This window comes from Equus przewalskii, chromosome 20 (assembly GCF_037783145.1).
Source record: "Equus przewalskii isolate Varuska chromosome 20, EquPr2, whole genome shotgun sequence".
NCBI lineage: Eukaryota > Metazoa > Chordata > Mammalia > Perissodactyla > Equidae > Equus > Equus przewalskii.
Window position 1 is genome coordinate 21935088 of NC_091850.1, and position 26785 is coordinate 21961872.

The 26785-nt window shown below is 35.4% G+C and overlaps 1 protein-coding gene across 3 annotated transcripts in view; it reads right to left on the reverse strand.

Annotated features, from left to right (window-relative positions):
* MRPS30 (mitochondrial ribosomal protein S30) overlaps nucleotides 1-26785 on the reverse strand; it is a 159558-nt gene that overhangs the window by 67116 nt on the left and 65657 nt on the right. Inside the window, exon 6 of one of the 3 annotated variants that reach the window (XM_070587606.1) lies at nucleotides 21326-22797. The exons of the other annotated variants lie outside the window; for them this stretch is intronic. The gene's annotated coding sequence lies outside the window, so the exon portion shown is untranslated. Of the gene's footprint in view, nucleotides 1-21325; nucleotides 22798-26785 lie in introns of those variants that run through there. 3 annotated transcript variants of the gene reach the window in all.

Below are 26785 nucleotides of genomic sequence, written 5' to 3' on the forward strand. Positions count from 1 at the left end.
AACTAAATCAAGAGTTAAATATCAAATTTTTACAAATTCCTAACTTTGATTTCAAGTACACAGTCTGTATATCAAAAAATTTAATCTAGTTAATTATGAAGGTGTAGTCTGGTCCCTGGCTAATGGCTTCTGCCTACCACCATGTCATAACTGAAATGTACAGTTCTTTCTGGTCCTAAAATGTGATTATCCCTCCAAAGTTGTTTCACACAACTGTCCCCTCTGGGGCCATAACCTCTAGACTCCTTCAGTATCCAACAACTTTCTCTGGCTCTCTTTCTCTTTTCACTTAGACAGCCTTCCTGGGAAACATGGGGAAATTATTCAACTCTTCCATGCAACTCTGAACACACAGGAAATACAGTAGAGCTGCCAAAGCCGTTTCTGACCTTGACACTTCAATCAACCATCTCTCTTCTAACCTCTGATCCTCATAGGCCTGGGGAGCAATCTTGGTTACAGATAGGAAACAGGGCACAAGATCCATTGACTCCTGTATCACTAAACTATCTGAAGAGTTCTATGGTCCACCTTCACTCTCTCCCCACTACGGAACTTAGTGAGGGAAGCTAGCCTCCTCTCAGAAACCCTCCTCCTTTAGCACTCCTCTCTTCTCTGACTTCAATCATCTTTCAGGAAAAGAAAGGAAATTGCATTTTCATATCTGAAATTTGCGTTTGGAGCTTTAGAACTTAAACATTGAGAATGTCACATATTCGTTCTCTGCTTCCTACTCCCTTGAGGCAATGACTCCTTAAGGCCAAAAAGTCTGAATTAGGTATGACCATTAGGCAAAAGAAGAATTATGGACAAGGGCTGGCCCCATCACGGAGTGGTTAAGTTCGCACGCTCTGCTGCAGGTGGCCCAGTGTTTCGTTGGTTCGAATCCTGGGCGTGGACATGGCACTGCTCATCAAGCCATGCTGAGGCAGCATCCCACATGCCACAACTAGAAGGACCCACAACTAAGAATATACAACTATGTACCGGGGGGCTTTGGGGAGAAAATAAAATCTTTGAAAAAAAAAAAGAATCATGGACATAAATTATCAGTAAGTACTTGAAAATATTTCAATCCTGATACACAATCTCTATGTCCTTTCTCTCTCTGAAATTTGTTTTGTTAATATTTCTTCACAATTACCTCAATGTTTTTTCATAGCCTCCTCTTATTAGCTGTAAACTTATTACTCCTTATTGTTAAACCTCTCAAGTTGTGATGATTAAATAAGGAAAAGATTAAATAAGAGGATTAGTGACAGCTACTAATAACAGAGAGGCCCCACATAACAATAGCTTAAATAAGAGAGTTTATTCCTTTCTACATAATAGAATTCAGTTTAGGACAGGAATGGTGGCTCCATAATTATCAGACTCGTCTTCCTTCTCCAATGCCAAGGTCAACTCAAGCTCAACGATAACTGCTCCAAAGCCAATTAGCAACAGCAAACAGGAAGGGGAAAGGAGGATGTGGCATCTGCTTTCACTACATCTTATCAAAGGAAACTTAGTCACCTAGTCATGCAAAATTGCCAGCCACCATCCTTTTGTCTCGTTTCACAGCCATGAATCAGAAATCAATCCAGGATGCCTCGCTACTGCAGGAAACACGTATCAAGCTCTTCAAACATTCCTGGTGAAGACTTCTCACTAGGTTTGAGGAGGAGGGTCAATTATCCTCCTCTCTCCCCCTTGGGTGGGAGACGTGACTATCGCACAGATTTTTCCGAACCAGTTCTCGCTAAATCCTGCCGAATCTCCAGCAGCCTGACTCTTTTAGAACCTTGTTGTAGATGACTCAGCCAGTAGGTTCACAGACACCTTTGAATTTTCAGCTTGTTAATCTGACTCATAGCACATTGTAACTTGGAGTTCAGTCAAAGCTTCCAACTTAGCATCCTGTTACACTAGTTTAACAAGAAAACTTGATTTTTTTGTAGCCAGCCGTCTTAGTAAATTTTCTCTTCAGTTCAAATTGATTTTTAACTGAATTTCTAAGGTATTCAATTATATCATCTGAAAACAAAACTTTTTTATGACTTTTATTCCACACAATGTCTTATTCCATTACCCAGAACCATCTGAACAATATGAGTCACACTAGCCATTAGAATTTTTGCCTTGTTCTTAATTTTAATGAGAATGTCTTTAGTATTTCACTATACATATTTGCTATTGGTTCCTGAAATGTACTCCTAAGGGTGTTTAAGTCTTTTTAAGTTAAGACAGGCACCAATATAATGTTTTATCTCTTTTTTTCCCATGAAATAAATTAAATTTCCTAATGTTGAGCCATCTTTATGTAACTGAAATGTGGAAATTTCCCTTAAAATGAGTCTGCAACCACTTGCTCCCTTCCTCAAAACCACTACACTATTCCCGCCTCTTCTCAATATAACTCAAACTGCTCCTTCAAAGGTCTCTGAAATTCTGTTCCTATTCTTCTTTCTAACTTGTAGCTTTTTTTCCCCCTAAATTTATGTGTCTGTATCACTGGGTATATTGAGCTCTTTAAAACAGGGACTGACATATATTTTTGCTATCTTCAGAAACTATCATAATGCCTAGTATGGAACAGATGTTCAGTAAACAGCACAATGACTTACAGGACACTGCTTTCTGAACTTGTCGATGTTAAATAAATATAAAATGTAACTACAATTATTTAGGTATATTTTATTATTACCCCTCACCTTTTTGCATATGGCTGTCCAGTTTTTCCCACACCATTTATTGAAGAGACTGTCCTTTCTCCATTGTTTATTCTTGGCAACTTTGTTGAAGATTAGTTGACCATACATGTGTGGCTTTATCTCTGGGATTTCTATTCTGTTCCATCGGTCTATGTGTCTGTTTATATGCCAGTACCATATTGTTTTGGTTACTATTTTGTAATATAACTTGAAATGAGAAAATGTGATGCCTGCAGCTTTGCTCTTCTTGCTCAAAATTGCTTCTACTATGTGGGGTCTTTTGAGGCTCCATAAATATGTTTGAATTGTTTTTTCTATTTCTGTGAGAAGTGCCATTGGAGTTTTGACATGGATTGCATTGAAGGCCTGTCACGCATGAGTTTGACAGGGAGGTTTCACAGGGATTGCATTGAATCTGTAGATAGCTTTGGATATCATGGAAATTTTAACAATATTAATTTTTCCAATCCACATACGTTGTGTATATTTCCATATATTTGTGCCTTCTTCAATTTCTTTCATCAGTATTTTTTCGTTTTCAGTACAGATCTTTTACCTACCTGGTTAAATTTATTCAAGTACTCTATTCCTTTTGATGCTATTGTACATGGGATTGTTTTCTTAATGTGTTTTTTGGCTAGTTCACTGTTAGTGTATAGAAACAACTGATTTTTGTATGTTGATTTTATATTCTGCAACTTTACAGAATTCACTTATTGGTTCTAATAGTTATTTTGTGGCATTTTCAGGGTTTTCTACATGCAAGATCATGTCATGTGCAAACAAAGACAAAGAAAAGCCCATAACCAAATGCATTCACTGATGAATTCAACCAGGCAGTTAAAGAAAAATTTGTATCAATCCTTCTCAAAATCTTCCAAAAAATTGAAGAGGAGGGAACGCTTCCAAACATTTTTACAAGGCCAGCATCCAGACAAAGATATTACAAGAAGGGACAATACAGGCCAATGTCCCTGATGAACATAGAGGCAAAAATCCTCAAAAAACTACTAGCATCCAAATTCAACAGCACATTAAAAGGATCATATACTATAATCAAGTGGGACATCCTTGGGATGCAAGGATGATTCAACATACACAAATCAATACATGTGATACCCCACATTAACAAAACAAAGGATAAAAATCATACAATCGCCTCAGTAGATGGAGAAAAAGCATTTTACAAATAATTTTTTACAGTTAATTTAATATCCTTTCATGATAAAAACTCTCAGCAAATTAGGTATAGAAGGACTGTACCTCAACTTAAGAAAGGCTGTATATGACAAGCCTATAGCTAACATTATACTCAATGATAAAAAGCTGAATGCTTTTCCTTTAAGATAAGGAACAAGAAAAGGATGCCCATTCCCACCACTTCTATTCAACATAATACTGGGAGTCCTAGCTAGAACAATTAGGTGGAAAAAGAAAGAAAAGAAAAGAAGGAAAGAAGGGAGGAAGGAAGGAAGGAAAAAAGGAAGGAAGGAAAAAAAGGCATCCACATGAGAAAAGAAGTAAAATTAATTATATATTTTTCTGATAAAACTATTCCTTGCCTCTTTTGGTTACTGTGTATATAGAATAACTTATCATTCCTTAATTTTCAACCTTTCTTTTGTAAGGCATTATCATTTGTAAACAGCACGTAGCTATTTGTTTATTTTTAAATCAAATCAAATCGTCTCAGTCTTCTAATATGATGAGTAATGTATTACACTTATTCTGATTACTAATATATTTGGATTTATTTCTACTTCTTATTCTAAGTTTTTAAATTTACTATTCTTTTCTTAGTATCTTGAGTTTTTTTGTTCCCTGCCTTCTATTGACTTAATTAAAAGTTTTCTTCCTGATTTGGAAATTAAACATTTTATTTCTATTGTTGAAGTGGTTCTGTTTCCTTTACATGTTTAACAGATGCATTTAACCTTTTTCCCTTTTAGTAAGTCTAAAGTTAATCCATATCTCTATCTTCTTTCAAAAGATTCAAAGATATGTAATATATTATATTTCCTTCAAGTATTCTCCTTCAGTCCTTCTAATTACTATTCAGTATTTAAGTTCCACCTTATTTCTAAACTCTCCAAAAATAATTATTATTATTGAGCTAGTAATTCTAGTATTTCTAAGAGTTTATTAGGTCAATTGCTTTAAGTATTTCTCTTGGTTTCCAAACTTTTCTTATTAACTCAATTTTCTTCTTGCTAAAGTATATTCTTTAGCATGTCTTTCAGTGGGAATCTATGGACAACAATTTATTTTTGCTTTTATGTTTATGAATATCTATATCATTACTCCTTACTTTTAAATAATAGTTTAGCTAGATAGTTTTATTCCCCAACAATTTGAAGATACTTCATTGTCTTCATGAATCTATTGGTCCTAATGAGAAATATGATATCTATTCAATTGTGTCTCTTAGTACATAATCTGTCACTTCTCTCCAGTGTCTTCACATCTTTTGTATCTTTGATATTTTATGGTTTCAGAACAGTGTGTCTAGTTATAGACTTGTTTTATATTTTTAGGGACATGAGATACTTTCTTTGAGTCTGAGAATTCACATTTCTCTTCAAATCTGAAACATTTTTCACCAACATCTCCTAGAATGGTGTCTCTTCTCAATTCTCTCTCATCTGAGTTTGAATCTAATGAATGATGGAACATATACTATCATTCTTTTCATCTGGGTGATTTCCTCAAATCTGTCTTGTATTTTACTAATATTTTTTTTAGCTGTGTATTGTTTAACTCACATGAGGTTTTTATTTCCTTGTGTGGGGCTAACACATGATTTCTAGAATTTTTATCTTTTACTTTCTTGCACACTTCTCTTTTTAGAGGATTCAAAGCTTTCAGGCCTGTGGCCTTGACAACAATCTATGCTCACTGACATTTAAATACCAACCATCTCTTAAGAATAAATGCTGCTCATATCCCCATGGGCTGGAACAGTTTGTCTATAACTCACTTCTTTAGCAATAAGCACCCTCAACATTTCTGTTACTTAGTATTTTTGAGTTAATTTTTTTAATGTTCTTACATTTTATTCAACTTTTCTATGTGTTTTGTGGGTGGAGCAATGGGGACATATTTTGATGTCTTTGTCAGCTAAATTTAACAAAATTTCCCCCGCACACACATAGGTTTTAAAATATTTTTCTTTTTTTATCAATCATCCATATTTTCTCATAAGGACATATTGTTCTTAATATATAATACGTGATTCCTAACCTGAACATAAGGGTATAATATATGGCTTAGGAACCATTTTTCTCTAGGAAAACATAAAATAGATGAAACTTTATATCCTGAGCTTAAAGAATAGATTAACCTGACCAAGACAGTACAAAATTCCATGAGTGCAATGTCCACTAATAATCAAAACTTTAAGATGAATATGACTATTTTGTCTTTCTCTTTATCCAATGTCTTATTTAGCTGTGTCTCTTACTGTATGAAATTCGTATTTACTTTATAGAAGTCTTCATTTTGTTTTCGTCATCATTTGATGGACTAAGAAACAATATTAGTATAGACCAAGATCAGATGGATTGTTTCTTTAAGCAAACAAATGATGAGGGTAAATTAATTATATAGTTAAAACATTATTGGCATTCTGTATTAGTGAAATATGCTAATTTATTTGGTCCAATTTATGTAAAGAATTAACTATAATCACATTTGGTAGGCTTGAAGTTTAAGAAACAATCCTAAACATTTTTATTCAAATAATTGCTCAGCACCATGAGTACGTCTGTCAATTACTTGTTAATTGACTGAAATGGGACTACATAACTATGCCATCTGTCACCAATACTCATTCCAAACACCATTTGATCCCTTAGTGTTAAATGCAAATTGACCTGTTTATTCAACTAGTCGATTTCACGTGTTTGATTTAATCATGACACTTTGCCACTTGTTATACTAACCACACATCTGGGTTTATTTTTGCCCTGGCAGTAGTTGTGTCAATAAACATCAAGATTTATCTCGTTCAATTACTATCCTCTTCTTCACTCTAAACACAGCTTCAAAACAGATTTTAGAAATTTTTTTTATAATTTAGCTATATTATTTGATTTAATAGTCATAGAACTCTTACTTACTTGTAATTTTTAACCCAGGTTAATAGAAATATTTTTTAAAGACCCAAATCTGGTCTTAACATAGTTGAAAATATATTAGGAATAAAACAACAAAAATATGAAAAATCTTCAATATCACTTCAATAAAAGCTCTGAAAACAAAACAACTTTGTATTCGTTTAGAGGCTGAAATAAACAAAGATGTTCAAAGCTTAACATGTGGAGATGTTTTTATTCTTTCATTAACACATGGGATTCTGTACAAATTATTCTCATTAAAGCTAATGATAATCTTGACTATAACTTCCCTAGGGTCGCAGTGGGAAATTAGAGGCTGGCATTTCTAAAGTTATCTAAATATAAAGATAACTATGCTACAGATTAATTTGGGTGTTATCCACCATTTACAAGCCGTAGTTTACTTAAATGGTTTTAATGCTCTATGTAAAACACGAGTTAATCATCACTCCCAAATGGTATTACAAATGTTGCACCACAAGTTAGGCATCTCGTTATAGTGGGTACTGTGGTATGCTGCTCAGAATTCCTCATCGGGACTGAAACACTCCTTTCTTCCATTGCTGGGAATGTTGGAGGTCAACAGCTCTCTGATTAGTCTTTCTCCAGGAACTGGTCTCAGCCAAAGAAAGCAGACTGGCTCAAGGTCAACACCCTCTCCACGAGTGGCCTATGTTCCACGACTGGTAGATACAGGAGTGTAAAAGCCTGGCTTCTTGCCTCAAGACACAAAAACTCTGAAGGGCCATCCCAGATGAAGAACTTGCTGTTCGGGACTGTCTGAGGCCACTGTTGAGACTGCATCATAGCTCTCCTTGCCCTGCTCATTACTGCTTCAATCACCTTTCCTCGCTATTCCCAAGAGCAATCCCCCACAAACCTCCTGCATGTAAACCTCAGAGATTTAGGGTCTGTTTTTTGGGGAACCTCTCCTATGGCACTACTTTCCATTGGCTTATATGATGTTTCAGTGAAAGCAATGTAACATTCACTACTACATGAAAAATTCTTCACAGTTGATAGAAGTGACTAGAAGAAAAGAACTGAATGACCTAAGTACTATAATCTGGTAAACTGGGGACATTTGGAAACACATTTTCAGTTATCAGTAGGAATCTGTTTTAGAAGCATTCAGAGAAACGTGTTTTCTCAGAACAGAGGATGGAATTTCTGCTGAATGAATGTAGCAATCCCTCAGATGAACTGGAAATGAAGATGGTACATTTTTTTTTTTTTTAAAGATTTTATTTTTTCCTTTTTCTCCCCAAAGCCCCCCGGTACATAGTTGTGTATTCTTCGTTGTGGGTTCTTCTAGTTGTGGTATGTGGGACGCTGCCTCAGCGTGATCTGATGAGCAGTGCCATGTCCGCGCCCAGGATTCGAACTGACGAAACACTGGGCCGCCTGCAGCGGAGCGCGCGAACTTAACCACTCGGCCACGGGGCCAGCCCCGAAGATGGTACATTTTGTAGTAGCATTTAATTAGCTATGGTGTATGCACATTCTGAATAAAAGTGAGGATTTGTCAGAGAAATACTTCACCATCAGAAAAAAATAGGAGGAAAGAAATACTATATGTAGCATATTAATCAAAATATTAAAATATTTATGGTGGAATAACTCTAACTTAGCTATATGGAAATGTACAAATACATGACAACTTGGGGTCTGGCAGTGAAGTGGGATGAAGAGAAAGAGGGTTAAATTAAATCTACATCCTTTCCATGACAATCTTGTCTCGACCAGGGCTATTGAAATGGTAGATCATTTCTGTACTTGCTGAAGTGGCAAAGAAATAAGCAGATTATTAGAAATTCCATATAAAGAATCCTGGATTCTGGGACACTTCAGCACCTGCCTCCTGCTCAATTTGGGAATCTCTAAGGAAGCAGCTCAGTTATGCCACCTAAGCATTGTTTCAGTCATAGACTATGCAACTGTCATTTGTTATATAAATGAGTTCCATCATTGGGACGGCAAAAGGTCCCCATTAAAGAATTAGAAACTCATAAATCAGCATTACATGTCTTCAAAATTTGTTTACTCAGATCACACACACCCCCAAAAAATCATTGCATTTTTGCTTCTCTAAGGAGTACAGAATAAACTCACTAGCCATTATAAACTGGTTAGTCACAAACAGCTGTGCATTATATAACTCTGTATATGAACCAGAGGACGCCGTCTCTAGGAGCTCAGCGGATCATTAACCATGCTTAAGGTTTGGGGGTGTACTGATGAACATGTTTGTGCTAATAAATATAATCTATTGAATTAATGCCCTACAGCTGAAGTTCGACTTTCTTTCATTCTTATTGATAGTGAAGAGAAAAATCACAGCTTTATGAAAAGCATTTGCATGTGAATTCGCTCTATAAATATGAGCAGTGACATTTTATTTATAATAGATCTGTTCGATATACATGCATTGTACTATATTAAACCTCAGATCTACCCAAATTGAAGTGATATAAAGGTCTATAACTTATATTAGTCATTGACTTAATTGTTTTGGGGGGGGGGGTGGGGATGAGGAAGTTCTCCCTAAGCTAACATCCATTGCCAATCTTCCTCTTTTTTTTTTCCGTTGAGGAAGATTAGCCCTGAGCTAACATCTGTGCCAGTCTCCCTCTATTTTGTATGTGGGATGCCTCCACAGCATGGCTAATGAGTGGAATAGGTCCGTACCTGGGATCCGAACCTGCAAATCCCAGCTGCTGAAGCAGAGTGCACAGAACTGTAACCACTCGTCCACAGGGTTGCCCCCAAATTAATTTTTTATATCAAATTAGAAGGAGTAATCAGATGCTTATTCTTGAATCAACAATGGCTAAATTAATGTTGTTAGCTGTAATGCTAACCCGGCAAGAAATTATGATTGGGGACATATAAATCCATGTCTATTGCTAAAAAAGAAAAGTAAAACACAGATCATTGAAAATAAAGCATTAGCTTCAAACTTCAGACAAAATTCAGCTAGTAAGAATGACAGCAAATTTTATAATTACCTGATTATATGATCTCATTCACAGCCCTAATATTTGGACTTTACTTTTTCTTCCAGGGCATTGCCTTTGAAAGACCATGATTTGCAAGAAATTCATTCAAGAGGAATATATTTGCAGCCCCCATTATGTGTCTAGCATGATGTTTTCATGGGAGATACTAAGGTGATTAAGACAATATCTTGCCCTCAAGAAGCTTCCAGTCTGGAGGAGAAAAGATAAGTGAAGAAATAATGGCAGTAAAAATAAGGATAAGTACTATCATAAAGGCACAGATTTTTATGATAGCACAGACAAGTGGAGGACCAATTCTGCCAAGGTCAAGGGAAGGTGTAGCCAAGATTAAGATATGTGAAAGGGAGAATAAGTATAATTTTTCCAGACAGTCAAGATGTGGAAGGGAATTCCAGATGAAGGAGCACAAGGGCTAAGTCATGGAGACATAAAGTATATGGCAAATTCTAGAATGAACCCTGGGAAAGTGGGTGAAAGGTGAGGCTGGAAAGGAAACCTGAAGTCTGTATTGAAGTACAATAATATCTATTCTCCTATATTATATGTCTATTTTCAATTTTTCATAGCCTTTATATTAAAAATAGCATTTCAAACAATGAATTAGTAATGACAGCTCCAAATCAACCTGGTCACCAAATTTCAAAAAAAGTGTCAATCAGCTTCAGAATTGCTTGATCTCTGTGCATCTCTTTAAGACACAATGTGTCATAGAATTTCCCAGAGTTGAGAATTAGGAGATCTGAGTCCCTCGTGTAGACTAGACAAATCATTTCACTTCACTGCATGTCAGCTTTTTACTCATCAGGAAAATGATGGTTGAGATTCAATTTTGCCTTAAGGTCTCTTGCAGCTCCAAGTGTCTGATTCCTATTGAACTGAGTTTCAACCCTAAAAGAAAATCCATTAGAGAGAAATTGTTTTTCTAAAAAGGAGAAAGGCAAGTTAAGTGAAAGTACAACAGGCAAGGATTCAGAGGTCAAATGGAGAACACACCGAATATGAGTTGAAAATGGGATAACTCCTTAAAAAGTTAACAATTTCTGTTAAATGGCAAATCCTGCTGTTCCCAAAGGCTGCATGTAGGAAGTTCTTTGAAGGTCATTTGAAGTATATTTGCAAATTTCCCTTTCATCTGGCGATGAAAATATGTGTAGCATCTAAACTCTCTTTTGGGGGATTTTGATTAAACAAGATTGCTAAATGTTGATAACACATTCTTGTAAAAGGCAACACAGGATAAGAGAAATGACATTGACTTTGGAATCAGATACACCTGTCTTTCTATCCTGACTCTATGACACCTCAGTTGCACAGCCTTGGGTAAACACTACACCTTCTTTGTAGGCCTCATTTCCTTGATATGCAATAATGGGATAAAAATGTTGAAACCACCTCATAGAATTGTAGTGAGGAATAAAAGGGACAGTTTATGTAATACACTAACATTCCCGACAAAGGAGTGGGCACTTGAAAAATACTAATTCATAATGATGGCTGCATCATACACTGTCCATGGTACTGTATTAGGCTTCATCCTAAATTACTGATAAGTCTCTTCTTTAAATGATGCCTAGTTTGGGCTCTTCAAAAATAATTTTAAAAGTTGAAATTTCAAAACACTGATAAGTTTAGAGACAAGCCAAAAATATTTTTCTCCTGTCCTCCATTTTTTTTTCAAAACAATGTCATATAACTTCAGGTATTTATTATTACTGATTTTAAGACTCTGCTTGTGAGAGATGCACATATATTGATCTGAATATTTACTCATCTTTTCTAGTTGCAAACAGGATTTTTCTCACAATTGATTCTTTATTTCAAAGGAGGAATATATTCTAACATCTTTCTTTTTTAAAAAAGTTAAATATCAGGGCTTCAGGATAATAAAGCTCTAACATGCTGCCATAAAAATCATAGACAAAGACAGAATTGCTCATAGATTTGATATTGCACAAAACTTTCTTCGGTAGAGTATTTAATTCATGAGCAATCAGTCATGATTTGGAAGAGATTATTCTTTTGGTTCCATATGTGGGAACAATTTAATCAACTCCTAATTATCTGAACTGTTATTAAAGAGAGATATGTATGTATAATATTAATCTTAAAAGATGACTATTCAAAATATCATAGGTGTAAAAGAATATCTTTTCTGTCATTTTTGAGTAACCAGTATGTTCAAGGTACCATAAAAGGAGCACAAAGGCATAAGATCCAGTCACCAGCCTAAGAGCTTACCGTTCAATAGGACACATAAGACATTTACTAAAGTTAGGGACAGTGGAAGACAGCGTGATGGAAAGCCTATGAATGGAATTGGTAATAAATGCTATGAGATACCAGAGGAAGGAGAGATCCTGTCAGGCTGTGTGATCAATACAGTCTTCCTGAGTGTGATGGGGCTTGAACTTGGTCTGAAATGATGGGTAGGATTTTGACAGATGGTGAGGATAAGAAGTGGCAAGCAATACAGGATAACTGGATAGCGGAAGCTACTTCATGACTATGTGGAGAACCATAAATAATGAAAGAAACTTACATCTAAAACCAATGCAGCTGATTAATTAAACTTTCTGGAATTCTCAACATAGGGACCTGTCTAAAGGAACTTGGGACAGTGCCAAGCACTTGTGAGGACTCAAGCGTCCTGATACATAATTTAAGCTACACATTTCACACATAGGAATCATAAGACAAAATACAATATTCCATCATGCACTGAAAAATCTTATTTGCATATCTATTCACTGGCTTGGGGGAGAAAAAGAAATGATTTTCTAGTTATGGAAAAGAGCAAACACATTGGATCATCTAAGGGACATATGCAATATATGTTAAGAGCTTTCTACAAATTCTGCATAACCCTAAATAAGTGGATAAACAGGCATTTGACACTCTACTGAAAACATGCCTTCCCATTGCAGAAACAAATGAGCATATTGCTCTGTAACTTTCTCATCTTTTCTCTTTCTTCCCTAAATTTTTCCTAACTACCACTCGTTAGGCAGGTGTTGCTATGGGGAATCTTAACTAAAGAATTTTCAGAGGAATGTGCTTTCTTTCAGTCGACGGAAAGAAAAAGAAAAACTTTACTTTACAAATAAATATGCACTTCAAAGAAAATCTTTTAAAATTTTCTCTTAAATAGCAGAATCTCTTCTTTTTAACTTTATGTCAGGTTGACATCAAAAGCATAAGATTATCAAGTTGCTTTCCCCATTTGGAGCTACTCAGCTGGCAGTCTCCAATATAGTTTGTCTCAAAGACTTACGAGACAAATAGAAGAGATCTATTTAGGCTAATTTTCTCCTCCAAGGAAAATCTAAGGGAGTCTTGCCCGGACAGAAGACAATGTCCATTAACTTGAGGGCAAGAAAATGAGCGTACCCATGCCTAAATAATCCATCTGTAACCTGCTGTTTTAATTACTGGGAAGTGCAGTAAAAATGACACAAATAACACTGTTATAGCTTAAGAAGGGGAAAAATTATCTTAACTGACCTTGATGGAATTTCTGTCTTAAAACAGATGAGGCATATCAATTTTCACAGGTAGTATTAACTCTGTTCTAATTAGAATTTTTCTTTCCTGAGAAATTTACAGTGAACAATATCATCATGAGAAAGCTTAAAAACAGGTTGACAGATGGATAGAATTATTTACAATGATATTTTTTATTCATTCTGCTCATTATTTTCTTTATTTTGTAGGGGAGGAAGACATTTCCTCTACCTGCTCTGGGTTCTTCTGGCCAGAGAACAAATTAATTTCACATGAGACTGAATAACAGGAGAAAATTACACAAAGCTTTATAAGACGTATACGTGGGAGAGGCTCAGGCAAACTGAGCAGCTCGCCAAAATGGCTGAAGCCCCCACCTTAAATATCATCTTCAGCTAAAGACAAAGGAGGATGTTGGGGGTGGGGGGAGCCAGTTATGGGAGGTTACCAGACAAGTACAGTAAACAAGAGTGAGATTATTATGCAGATTTAAGTCCTTGCCTTCCACCTTGATTAAGAGTTTCTAGAAATAAGGTCACCTCCCCTTCTTCCTGGTACAGAGAGGGAGACAGCTTTATAGATGGAGATTGCCTTTACAAATGTAAATGTCTCTTAACAAAGGGTAAGTAAATTCTACTTTTCAGAGTTTATTTCCTGTCTGTAGTTTTTAAAAGTAACCAGCCCAAAATAATCCTCATGCCAAAGAGATATATCTTGGGGTGGCCAATTCCAGTCCCCCACAATTTCATCTGTTATGACTTTTGCCTTTTTCTTATAAAAAGTTCCTATACATATATATTTTGACCTCTTTTTTACTCAGTGAACACTTAAAATTTCTATCTCCATTTTTTTATGTATGTTGTAAAGGTTTAATGTGTAACATATATCTTGTCACAGCATTATCCAGAAAGAACAAATGATAAATAATAAGAGTATATAAGCCAATAAAAATCGTATTAAGTGGCATCACTTACAATTGGGGGTTGGTGAACTTTTTCTAAACAAATAAATATAATAAATATTTTAGACTATATGGGCCATACAACTTCTGTCTCTACTATTCAATTCCGTTGTAGCACCAAAGCGGCCACAGACAATAAATGGGAGTGGCTGTATTCTAACAAAAGTTTGTTTTTTTTTTTTGGAGGAAGATTAGCCCTGAGCTAACATCCTTGCCCATCTCCCTCTACTTTATATGTGGGACACCTGCCACAGCATGGCTTGATAAGTGGTGCCATGTCCACACCCGGGATCCAAATCTGCAAACCCTGGGCCACTGAAGCAGAATGTGTGAACTTAACTGCTGCGGCACCTGGCTGGTCCCCTAACAAAATTTATTGACAAAACCAGGTAACAGCCTGGATTTGGTGGTGCCAGTAGTAGTTTACCAATCTCAAACATAGATAATTGAAACTCAGCTTGTAGATGTAAAACTCCCTTAGAAATTAAAACATGCTATGAGCACTGGGAAAAAAGTTCAAATTTAAAAGGTTTTCTTTATTAACAATGAAGCTCAATGCAGTATTGGCTCATTTTCTTACAGTGCTTTTTATGTGTTTTTCTTGTGAATAGAAGAACCTTACCAAGCTGCAAAGGCTTCTTCAACCTGTTTAAATGTGTCCTTACCCAACGTCGGGTTAAGGCGTCAGGGAGGAACTAGAAGCTGAGACCGCATCAACTTGCTGTCTGGCAGATGTAAACGTTATAGTCTCTTTATTCAACATCAACATCTCAAATGCATAAAGTCTGCAAATGAGGTTCTTCAAAAAACACTGGTTAACAAGTACAGTGATACTAAAGAGAAAGTAAGTCTATTTCAAAGCCCCAGAAGTGACAGTACACATCACGGAGCTCTGCTGTGAGCTCTCTGTTGAAGGTTGAGTCCACTTATTCACCCACTGCTGCACCCCCAAGGAACAGAATGGGCGGGGTTGGCTTCCTCAGAAAGAGGTACTGATAGATCAGATCAAACGTGTTAAATCTGTATTTGTATTTTCATGGCTTGGAGCCTATCAGAACAAAAGGGATATTTCCCTTCTTCCCATCTCAAGCATTAGCAACACTAAAGACCCTGCCAGAGATAACTATTACTCTCCTTTCAACGGGTACTTAATCTAGTAGTAACAAAACATATTTCCCTTTGAAAGAAGAGCTTTAAGTGAGAGCACAAAGATACAACCAAATGGCTTAAATAAATTTTAGCAAAGATTTTTGTTTAAAAGGCATATCAGATACCGGGAAGCAATGGGAAATCTATTTCTTTAGTATCATAAAATATAAAATATATAGGATAATAGTAAGCTAATGATATATAGATTATCTATATTAAAACACCTTGATTTGAAATTAAACTATCTTCCTTAAATTTAAAAAAATGGAGCCAATATTTATTTATAAATATTTACACGATTTATATTTATTTATATGGTTTATGTTTTTATATGATTTACTTATATGTTTATTTATATTTATTTATAATATATGTTATTTATATGATTATTTCAGTATTCATTTATCTCCCTACAGCTCTTCCTTCTTTCATTTATTCAACACAAATGTACTCACTGAGCCAAGTGCTCAGGATCTCATGGTAAACACATAAAGGCCTGGCCATTCACAGCTCAGTGAAGAATCAGATGTGCAAAGAGGTAACTACTGTAAAAGAAATGAGTCTTCTTGTTATACTGTAATTTCTTCAGTGTGGTAATTGTCTTGTTGCATATACAGTCAGGGAGGTGACAGGAGAAAAGGAAGATGATGTGCAGGTTGAGGAAACAACTTATGCAAAGGCCTGGAGATTTCTCTAAAATGTCAAGTTATGGAAAATGATGGAAGTTTGGTATGGAGCAAAGTGGAACAAGGAAAGAAAATGGCCTGGGAGGTCAGTGGAAACCCGTCATGAGTGGTCTCCTGGAGAGCCTGCTCAGAAGTCAGACAGTGAGAAGTCAAGGGAATGATTGAATCAGGCCCAGAAAAGTCATAAAACAGGCAAGGAGACTGGTTAGGCGTTTCCAGTCTGTTTTATTTCCTATTTACGTTTAAATATAGATATTCCTATTGAATCCTGCAAAGAGCAGGAACTGAAAGCCTCAAACTCTAGAATCCAACATTTTCTTTCAACACTTGTACACTCGCAAAAGCAAAGACAATAGCAACTATGTTACTAGAGGACTAGCAAATGTCTATGAACATAACTGTTGAATTGTGTAAGTCCTTTAGGGCAACAATATTATGACCATAAAATAAAATTCAAATGTATTGTTTTCTTTCTATTTTGAACGGTTTTCTTTCATGCTTCCCATTTCCTGCCTTATAAAACATTTAAACACACAAACACTTCACTGATCACACCTATGCTAACCAGTGTTCTCCCTTCTCCAAGTCAGCCATGCTTCATTCTCTCCTGCTCCCTTCTCACCAGACGAAAAGAAATGAAACACGCCAACCTATAGCAAGTGGGGAAAGGGGACGAAAAAGTTCATGAGAAAACAAAAATGAAGGGCTACGTAATAAAAAGAACACAATTCTAAAATTGTTTTCCAGATCATCGTGTGAGTTGATTTTTAAAATTTTGTTGGGACACTGATTAGGGAATCTCCAGTTATTTTTTATGGTTAATGATTAAAATAACAAATAAGAACTAAGAATGTCTCAGTGTTAGCCCTTTCTTCACTGTCAATATAAAACAATCAAGGATGTTTTTCCTGATTTCATTTTACATGTACCAAGTAAAACTGTTAGCTTGTGTTACAGATCCCAGCATATTTCTCCATCCACTTCCCATCACTCTCTAATATGTTATATTCTCTTCTGCCTTGGGGCTTTGCTTTGCTCATGGTCTTTCTCATCCATAAAATATTGCCCTCCCTCCACCACCTTTCACGACAGGAGTGCCCTTTTGTCTTTCAACACTTACTTCATGTACCTGTTTCTTGGTGAAATCTTCTGATTCTCCCTGAGTTAGGTATCTACCCTTGGAGTCCCATTACCTTTATTATCATCTTTCTAATGTGGCATTTATAAGACTGAATTGTAATTCTTTGACTTTTTCCTGCACTAAACTGAATTTCTTGAGAAGAGTGATCATGTGTGATGGCAATGTTTATTTATGCCGACACTAAGTAAAATGGCAGACATCTCGTAGGCCCTCAGTAAATATTGAATAATTAATTACCATAAAAATACCAAGTACCAATGAAATCAGACAATTGTTACTCAAATTATTATGCAGATTATAGGATCTATTAGTTCACCAAAAATCATTTTCTTTCTTTTTCAGAATCCAAACAGGGAACTGTTTTTCTAAGTTGATATAAGGCCTTGGCTTAGCTTTGCCTCCCAATGGTTTAGGATAAGTCAAAGAAATCAGCCCACATTGTCTCTTAACCTTTAAATTTAAAAGTAAATTCAAATATTTTACATATTTACAATATATACATAATACATTCATAAATATATGTGAATAATAGTGGATTTCCACTTTTATGTAATGTTGATAAGAAGTTTCTAATCATTCAAATTAGCATCAGAAGCTCCCTAGCACAAACTAAAATGATTAGGCAATGAATCAAAATAAAAGAGAAAATGATACATTTTTAACTGTTCCCGTTTGAGGGTTTGGTTATTAGTTTTTGTTTTCTTGGCCTGAATTCTACATGGCAGAAATGTTTAGCCTGAAGGCTACAGAAGACTAATAATTACCTAAGCTCTTGAGTAAATTACCTGCTAAGAATTTCTGTCAGCTTTCTCCTTAGAGATTTTCCCTCCTCAGCTGGTGGAGATGCAGCTATTACAGGTCCTTTGAAGACCTCTGGTGGTAAAAGGGAAGCATTGTTCACCTCCCACATCACAATTCATGAAGTTAAATGTTCTCTTGATGCACTTCCTTTCTGATCTTTAACTTCTATTTTGCACGGGAATAATTCACAAACTCATAAAGTTTCTCAAGATATGTACTTCTGTTCTAATAATTACTTGAGTCTTAATGTTTTCAACTATAAATTGAGCAAACAACATCAACAAGAATGAAAACCTAAGCAACTAATCATAGGGACGACATCAACAAGAATGAAAACCTAAGCAACTAATCATAGGGACGATGTGCTACCGTGTGAGACAGCTTCAACGTTTGAAGATTTAACATAAAAAGAAAAGGCAAATTTATTCTATATTGCTCCTAATATAGAAGTTGGACAAGAAAAGGAGACGGTTTTCTAGTTCAATATAACAATGCTCTCTGCCAAACATGGCAAGAAATATTCAAAGGGTTGAACTTCTGGGCTGTAGCTGAATAGCCGTTTTGTCAAGGAAGCTACAGAGAGAGGCTTTATACATGACGGAGTGACCTTGCAAGTCTTCTGTCTTCAATATTTGAGAATTTTCCATCTATAATTCAACTCACCCTTGCAAATTCATATTAATAATTTGCTGTTTATATGAGCCATATATGATTATAAACTTTGTTTACATGTAAATTTAGGTAAGTTGCCATCTCAATCTGGGACTCAATTCTCTTCTGTGCAAAAATGAAGAGATGGCGGTTGACTAAAATTCTGAGCATCAGAAGCTGTGTATAATGCCATGCTCATTGAACTTGAAATAGTCCTAGTTTTGAGTTCTAGCTCTGACATAAATAGCTTTCCTTGGGTCACACAAATTAACTTCCATGAGGTTCAAATACCTTGTCTACAATATGGGAGACATCTCTTAACCCAAACACCTGTTTATTGCTTCAATTCCCTCCTATCCTGCAAACATGGAATTGCTCTAAGTGATTGCTGCAAAATTATTTTTAATATATCACTGAAATCTGTCTTCCTGCAATTTTTATCTATTAGCATAGAAGACAAACGACGTCTCCTTTTCTGTTTCCCGTCTCTTTAAATGCTTAAGAAATCGCTTACGCTTTTCCTAGTTATCTAAAATTCCTTCCACTCTCCTCATGTGATATAGCTTCAAGTTTTCTTACAAGTCTCATGTTTGTCATATGAGCTGACTCCAGTAGGGCTGATATAAATTTAAAATAGAGCATAAAGTGAGATGAGAGCTTTCTTCTTTAATAGTCTTAAAACCTCATCCACCTTGAATGGTCCAACTGAAATAAGAAGAAAATGGAACAGGAATAGAGAACCTTTGAAAATTCATTTCAGCCTCACATCACAATTGCTTGAGTCTTCCAAGTAGAGTCTCCATTGCTAAAATCTGAGTTAAAAGGGGCAACTTAGGTCATAAATGCAAAATGAACGTACAGGTTCACTTCACATGTTGTCGGTGGCCTGGAAAACTTCTTGTAAAATCATTTCTATGGAAAAGTAAATTTCCCAAGGTTTTGCTCATTTAGAAGTTTCCAGAAGTGAAGTAAAAAGGTCATATTTTTTAACCTTCTGCATACAGAGTGTCTCCCCTGTATTACAATATTTTACTATAGATATCTATGTTTCATTTGAATTTTGTTTATTCCACTATTATTTACCCATAAATTCTCCCTCTGACAAGCTAAAACTTTGATGTTAACTTCATAATCCTAATTTCATGGTACAGACAATATCATTAGTGAATGGATAATTACAGAATACAGGCTAAAACTAGATTATAAGATGAGATTCTAGAGAAAATGTGATAGAGTCATGAAAAGGCCATTGATGACTTTAAGAGGGAATATTTAGGTCTTCTGGGCAAGATTCACTATCCATAGGTTGTTTCCCAGAAATAGTCATTTGGTGCCACATTAACAAAGAAGATAAAATATGTCTCTAAAAAGGCCAATTAAAAAGTTCAATCAATGTAAATATCAAAAACTTTCATTCTAGGGTAAAAAACAGATAACCAACATTACAGTTAGGACTCTGTCTTGAGTCCTCATACAAGAAAGACAACAGAGAGTAGAGCTTGAATTGAAAACTCAGTTTGGGAAGAGTAACCTTTCTGCAACTTAGTTGCCTGATTTGTGCTAAACACGCTTACCTTGAAGAGTTTCTGTGAAGATTAAAAGAGACAACATATGTAAGTTTGCCATAACATCATAGTTATTATTCTTTGCACCTTCTACCATCTCCTCCAACTAGAAAACACCCCATGAAACTCTTCACATTTTCCCTTTGGCGTGGTTCAAACTTTGAACCAGTAACCATCAACTGTTTGGCTTTCTCAGTCCTGAGAGAGAATGTCTATGTTCCTTCTGGCTTCCTGGGTAAAGTCGGTTTGGGCATGCTGCTTCCCACAGCCTCTTGGTTCCTTCTTTAACAGATGGTTCTGGCAGTGCCGGTCTTGTGGTTATACTCCTGGAGGGCTAAGCATCCAAGAGGGATTATTATGTATTGCAGGACTTCCACCATCTGGCTTCTCAGCTGTTCCTACCTAGGAGCCTCTTGTCCAGCCTTGGCTGGTTTCCAGGCCCCAGGTCCTACTCCTCTGCGAGTGATAAGTGAGTCTCTTGCTACTCAAGAGTTTTCAGCTGAGCTTCTCTGCCTTAATCTGCGTTATCTACTGCTTGCTCACAGCCTCTGGAGCAGTGTTTCTCAAACTTTATTGATTGTTAGAATCATCTGGGCACCTAATTAAATGTGAAGATTTCCAGGATCCTCCTCTAGATATTTGTCAGCAGTAGGTCAGGGGTAACCCCAGGGGTCTGATCTTATTAACAATGATCCCCAATGAGACTTATGACTAGCAAGTTTGAGAATCATCACTCTAGAAAAATATTTGTCACAGTAGAGTCTGTGGAACACCTGCAGAAACATCTGCCAGGAAGAGTACTAAAAATCTAGATACCTGGACTCCATCCCATGTTTATAAATGTGGACATCCGGCTAGACTCGCTAAGATGATATTCTCAGTTCCTGGAAGAGCACCCATCACAATAGTAGCAGAAGAGAAACTGTCTAGGGAAAAGAATATTCTAACACTCAAGCCTAGAGACGATGGTGACTGGCAGTAGAAATGGTACGAAATGAACAGAGTTTGCCATACTTCTTAAAAATATACACAAAACATTTGATTTTGATTAAATATGTAAAATACATTTTTTTCTTCCTTCATATTAATGTCATTGGTAGATGCCATCTTTATTTTATTTTCCTAATTGCAGGATATCCTTTACAAGTAAAGTTTTATTTTAGTCTTCATTTTTCAAAATAAAGTTATGCTCAGAATTAAAATTAGATGAGATACTGAAAATAAAAAGGAACTATTCTCACCACAATGGGTAATATTTACAAGAACTACTTGCGCTAAACAAATCAACAAACATCGTAAGTATTATAAGTTGGGTAAATATCAGCAAAAAAATAAGGTACAAATGATAAATTTGAGAATAGCGCATGTCTCAGTTTCACATATGAGAAATAAATATTGTTTACTGATCAAAAAAGTCTGAGTAAACAGACTTTGTTTAAAGCAGAATAAATAGCACTGTTCAAAAATCGCGATCATCTAACTACTATCTCCTCAAAATTAGCATTTTATTATACTACCAGTGATTGCCTTTCCTACAAGCAAATGTAATGATTCAGGAATGAATATAGCAATTTTGCTATTATTATTCAGATAATGTTGAAAAATCTGTTATGTTAAAACTTAAAGATCTTGAATCTTCCTCACCAAAAAAAATATCTAACTAACATAAAAGGACAAAAGATATGGATCATCAGTTCACAGAAAAAGAAATACAAATGACTCTTAACCATATGCAAGATTTTGCAACCCAGCACATAAAAGAAATGCAAATTAAAACTTGCTGAGATACCGTTTTTCCCCTGTGACATGATGACAAACTCCCAAAGTTTGATGGCACACTATTGGTGGAACTGTGTGGAAATAGACACTGTCGTTTATTGTTGCCACATCCATATGTGAATATCATCCAGCTATAAAAAAGACAACCAAGGAGGCTCATTTCTGATCCAGAACAATCAAAGAGATAAATTGATTTAAAAAAAAGTAAGGTGATGAGCAGTAAGTCTGGAATGCTACCATTAGTGTTTCTAAAAAACATTGCCGTGAGGGAATGTGGAGGAAGAATGTACATCCTGTGCACATATATTTGGTTGTATGTGCATGACCTCTCTGAAAAGAAAAAAAAGAGGTAACGTTGGTTGTCTCTAGAGAACTGGGGAAATTGGGACCAGGGGCGAAGCGAGGCTTCGCTGTGTGTCCTTGATATCTTTCATATTTTGTGCCTTATAAATGTTTTACTTTTCTAAGTCGAATACGTAAATACTTTTTTAAATACCTTTGTCACTAGGCAAAGAACCAACTCTTTTACTGGCTCCCGATACCTAAAGAATAGTGACTATATACTTCATTTTTCTTAAATCAAAATTATACATGTGTGGGGTTACAGACAATAGCTTCCTGCCAACACCCCTCCATTTCTCCTCATCTTCACTAGCCAGAAAGATTGAGTTCTTCCCTTGTTTAGCACCTTCTTCTGGTCCTTATTTCCATGCTGGTAAATAAATGTTTGCATGGCTGAAAAAAGAAAAAAAAAAAACTTAAAGATCTTGATAAAAATGTTTCTAAGATGTTCTACAAAAAAAAAAAAACCCCTAACTATACTGCACACATATAAAGGCTTCTCTTTGGATTATGGAGACAGATGCAACTATTAGAGTCAATTCTTATTTATGGCTTCAGCTCTCAGCTTCATGGTTTGTCTGATTATGTCTAATAAAAATGACTCATTTTATAATAGGTGCTAAACATTGCTAAAACATTGTAGATTTATATTTATTAGACTAAGGTTGAGAAATATTTATAACTCATGCATCAGGCCTGACATTGTGAGATTCTGCAGAATACCATCATTACCTTCATTAACTTCATTTATATCCTTTAATCCAAATGATCAGGTTATCCATTGGCATACGTGTTTGGGAAGGAAGTTATTACACTTTTCTTATTTACTCAAAATTAAGTCTTTATTATAATAACTACACGTGGATATTTCTAATCTCCAAATAGAATGAGAATAGACATTATGCTACTTGAGAAGACACAAGGAAAAGATTTAAAGAAATATAAAATTTTAAATATAAAAAGTTCTCCTTTTAATTAATCCTGAAATATACTTAATAAAACATATTGTATTTTCAAAGATTACACAAAATTGGAAAAATAACTATTATCCTAATTTTCAAATGAAAAATTGGAAATTCAGAGAAGTTAGATGTCTAGTCAGAGATCACATTCTTAAGGAGGGGCAGGGCTGGAACTTCCACTCAGGTCTTCTGGCGCCAAAAGCATAGGATTATACCTTAGGGAAAAATTCATGGCTACTACAGACATGTTGAAAAAAACACATAGACTCCGAATCCCATTGTTACATAGTCTACATATGTCCTTCAACAATTTAGTGAGTTTCAGGGCTTCCAACAGCCTCACAATAGGTTCAATATCTGCAGCCTTTTTTTTTCTCCTCCTTTCGATATTTAGCTTCATACTGTAGACCAACGTGACCCAAGAGAACTGTCTACCACGATGGAAGTGTTCTACATCTGCACTATCCAAATGGCAGCTAACAGCCTCATGGGATTATTAAGAACTTGAAAAGTGACTAATAAGACTCAGAAACTGAATTCTCAATTTTATTTAATATTAACTGATTGTAATTTAATTTGCCTCATGTGGCTAATGGCCATCATATTGGACAGTGCAGCTATAAACAATACAGTGTTATAGCTCTATATTTTGAGACCTGTTTCTTCTAATGTACAACAATGGGAGATAAAAATGTAAAACTAAGTAAAAGAAGATTAAAGAAAGAACTGAGAGCTGAAATGAGACAGCCATCTCTGTAGTACAGGAATGGAGTCAAAACATGGCACCACAGCAAAACTACGATTACGTGCCAGCCAAGTTTGGGGTCTGCAAGAAGGCAGGGTCAGCTGGGAATTCCCAACTCAGAAAGCAAGAGAGGGGCCGGCTCCATGGCCGAGTGGTTAAGTTCACGTGCTGCGCTGTGGCGGCCCAGGGTTCGGATCCTGGGCGCAGACATGGCACCGCTCGTCAGGCCACGTTGAGGCGGGGTCCCACATCCCACAACTAGAGGGACATGCAACTAAGATGTACAAATGTGTACAGGGGGGTTTGGGGAGATAAAGCAGAAAAAAAAAAAAAGATTGGTAACAGTTGTTAGCCCAGGTGCCAATCTTTAAAAAAAAACAAAGGGAAGATTGGCAGCAGTTGTTAGCCCAGGTGCCAATCTTTAAAAAAAAAAAAAAGAAAGTAAGAGAAAGTAGTGATCCATGCCAACTTGGACAATAAGACAAATTTCATCATACTCAAGGTTTGGTCAATTGTCCCAATCTGTGACCAGACTCTGTCTGGGGTTAAAGCTTAGATTAAACAGGAAAATAGAAGCAAGCAAATAAAATGGCCCAAAGATCAGGACAAGCGCCATATTATCAATTAGCTTAGTGACTAGACTTTCCATGTTGCAGTATCTCTGAAGAACAGGAGCCCTGACTTACAAGTACAAGACATAGTTCTGGTCTGGGAGTTCTGGAGAATTTGGGTGAAAACAATTGTAAAATGGCTAATAAGAAGGGAGTAAAAGCAGGTAAGATAGAAATAAAAACTTCCACTCAATATAAGTCTATAAATAATGGATAGGCAGATAGACTATTCATTAGGCTATAACACTGAAAAGTGGCTAAACACTAAACAACACTAAAAAATAGCTGAAAAATTAATTCCAGATAAAATGAAAACAAGGCAATCTGAAAATTTTTATAAATAGTATGTTTAGCATCCTCACAGAGCATGAGGAAGAGAAAGCATTCATCAAAAAGAACAAGAAATTATGAAGCAAACATAAAAAGATGATGCAAGAATGGGTAAATTTAAAGTGCAAATTAGAAACCTAGGAAATGATCAAATAAATTCATTGAAATTGAAAACTTATAAATGAGGTAAATACCAATCTGAAGTATTGTGAAGAAAAGATTAGTAAATTCAAAGATAACGTGGAAAAATTCATGCAAAATGTAGACTAAAGAGATAAAATAGACATTTTAAAAATCAGGTCAAAGACAATAGCTTGGAAAGTTTCAGCATACATATAACAGTAATTAAAAAAATAATTAAGTAAGAACATAAAATGACATATATAAATTAAAAAAAACAGTAACCACAGCAAATAAAATCTAGTTGGATACTTCCTTCAATAGATGCATCTTAAAAGTGATGTGGGGGGGTTGAACAGTGAAGTTTGTTAAATATTCTCCAAGAATATATTCTTATATTATATTAATTATATTATATTAATATAAGAATATTCTCCAAGAATAACCAACAATAACTAACACAATAAAAATGGAATTGCAAGCAAAGTTTACTAGTAAAGAGGGAATTCATATAATGAAAATAATAAAATAACACTAGGAAAAAATCATTTACATGTAAGCACATAAAAGCATTGCCTTAAAATATGTAAAATAACAATTACAAGTTTACGAGAAATTGATGGATTTCACAATTATAATTGGAGATTTAAATATATTTCTTTAATGAGTAAATAGATTGAGTCAAACAATTACTAACAACAGAGAAGTGTTAAAGCACACAATAAACTCAATTACACAGACATTCAATTAAGAAGCTTACACCTAACAAATAATCTTTTCAAGCTTGCACGAAACATTTTCAATATTCATCTGCACTATCAAAAGATGATTTATATTCACTTAGAAATTATCAAAAGAAAGACTTGAGCTTAATCTTTTCTTTGCTCAGCTCATCAATAAAACAAAAACTATTCTGACAAATAATGCTGCTCTTTTCTGTTGATCCTGGCAATTTTAATTTTTCCCTCATTAGAAAATACTAACTTTTACAGAATCTGCTTCTATTTTGAAGATACGGTGGAGGGAAAAAAAAGACTATCTTGCAGGGAGAAAATGCTCATTACAATCTAGGTGCTTATTCTAACAAAATCCAGACACTGACCCAAATTTCCCCAAGGATACTTGATTCCTCTCTATAGTCGGTATATGACTGACTAAAAGAAAATATGTTACCAAAGTAACCAGGGGTTTTTAGTATCATCTAAAGCTGTGTAATTGTTAATTACCAACACCATCTTCTTTAAGAAATGACTCATTGTGATGAGAGGTAGAATAGCTTCGATGCTGATGAGTTGGTACTTGGTTGGTTGGTTGGTTGGCTATTTTTTTTTAATCTTTTTGCAAAGACAATTTATGTTGGGGACATAATTTGTCTACAATTAGACATTAGGTTGGGACTAAAATAAATTTTCAGTATACCATTCAAGTATTGTACCTTTCATAATTCATTCCTGTATAACCAAAAGATGCTTAACTATACTTAGTCTAATCACTCTCTGATGTTTAATTTATTTTCAGTTGCAGACATAATCACATTTTGAAATTAATTGACAATGTAGTGATATAAAAGAGTCTATCTGAAGCTTGCTAGCTTCTTAACTTACTTTTTTTCT